This window comes from Eptatretus burgeri, chromosome 12, assembly GCF_056783735.1.
Source record: "Eptatretus burgeri isolate ZD-2024b chromosome 12, Ebu_testis_v1, whole genome shotgun sequence".
In the NCBI taxonomy this organism is placed as follows: domain Eukaryota; kingdom Metazoa; phylum Chordata; class Myxini; order Myxiniformes; family Myxinidae; genus Eptatretus; species Eptatretus burgeri.
Genome location: NC_140972.1, coordinates 67,894,776 through 67,896,789, shown reverse-complemented (window position 1 = coordinate 67,896,789; position 2,014 = coordinate 67,894,776).

Sequence of the window (2,014 nt, the reverse complement as noted above, 5' to 3'; positions counted from 1 at the left end):
AATGAATTAGTTGATTGATACCTTTCAAAAACCAAGTTGCAAAAAAATTCCGATCAAGCAGGTCCTTGAGAAAATAATTAATTAAAGACAACTTTTGGCTAACGCTATCATTCCTGGTAACTTTTGCTAGAATTTGTTGAATTGAGGGCTGTATGTATATTTGTTTCCCCCAAAGGATCCCATTGGACATGAGATGAGATGTAATCAGATTTTTCGGGGGGTTTTGAATAAAGTCGAGGCTCGTAGAAAAGCTTGGAGACTACAATGATTTCTCAAAAATGGCCCTGTATAAGGCTCTCGAAGCATTTTTTTTTTAGTAAAAGTTGGGAACATGACTTTTTAACATAAATAAGCCCTGCTCCCAAGATGAATTTTGAGTTTTTGACCATCTAATTAGCATAAACAAAATGGCTGCCAAATTGACAATTTTGGGCACTTTCTTGGGACAGGCACTACTATACCAGCACAATGCTAATCTATTTTACTTGTGAACAACTGTTAAGTTGTTAAGTTAACTGTTAAGTTGTTAATGGCTTGTGTAGGCCTACACTAATGATTCATTCTTGTTTGCAGGCTACAATGGATTCCATGATTAGCTTGAAGAGGCCGTCACCGATAGACTACAGCCTGTTCATTTTCTGCAAAATGCATAAAGCCAGAAAATACCTGAGTGAAGCAACTGAACATGGACTCACAACACTCAGGAATGCAGCCTGCAGCAGAAAGAAGCTGAGGGACTCCAAAAATATAGACTTAATTGATCGTCTTGAGAATGCATTAGATTCTGCCACAGCCGTATCTCTTGTGTGGCACAGAATGTGCTATGCCCACTTCACAGATAAGAGTAAAATAGAACGTCTTCAGAGGACTCAGACAGAGTATTCAACAGAGGGAGCAGGTTGCAGTTCAGGTGTTCCAGGTGGTAACAGGCATTCATTGCGAAAAGGTGTGCAGCCAGTCAACTGGAGCCTTTGCATTTTCTGTCAAACTGCAAATAAGAAGGCATGATTGATTTCCGTCATGACTAAGCAAATGAGTGATCAAATAATTCAAGCCTCACATCTTGACGACAAAGTTGGCCTTCGACTGGCAGGAGTGATTGACCTAATTGCAGCTGAAGCCAAATATCATCTGCCTTGTCTTAGCGCATTTAACAGGTCTACCTCCAAAACAAAGCAGGAGTCAGCAAATACAGACCTTGCTATGATATGGCTTTGCCAAGAGCTCCATCAATCAGCTGACAAAGGACAAGTGATTCTTCTGGATGATGTATGGGAAAGGTATAAGGAGCTCGCTGAGGAATCTTCAACCATGATTCAGCCATCCTATCAAAGCAGAAGAGGAACATTCAAGGAAAAGTTGCAGTCACAGCTTGGGGACATTTTCAATTTATTTCAACCACTTGACAGTTGTATATCAGAATGAAAAACCGTATCAATTTCCACTAAGTCCAGCCAACAGCAGTTTTGCAGATGAAAGCAGACACAGAGCAGAGTGAGGAAAAATTAGCCTTTCCTAAGTGTGAGCCCCAGGATGACATTTTCCTTTCACTTGTTCAGTAGCTATGAAAGTCCGTGGAGACATGATGGAAACTCCAGGACACAAAGGGTTCTTTGTCAGTGAAGAAGATGCTATATAGCATACATTCCCGAGAGTTTATATATGCTACTGAGACTGATCGTCGGTGGCCAGACATCCCTTGAAGATGATAGCCCTGGGAACAATGAAGAACATGTCCGGAGCAGAGTTCTGAGTGTGGCACAAGATCTTGTCTACTGCGTCAGTGGTGGCAAAAAATGGACTCCAAAACACGTTGGTCTTGCAAGTACTCTTCATCAAGCTGCACGGTCAAAAGACTTAGTACGATTGTTCAACAAGGCAGGACATTGCCTGAGTTACGAACAGGTGTTGCAAGGAGACACTTTCTTGGCTGAGAGCACTCTCAAATCATTGGACAAGGCAACTGGTGCCATCATTCCACCAAACATTGAGTCAAATAAAGTCATCCACGACA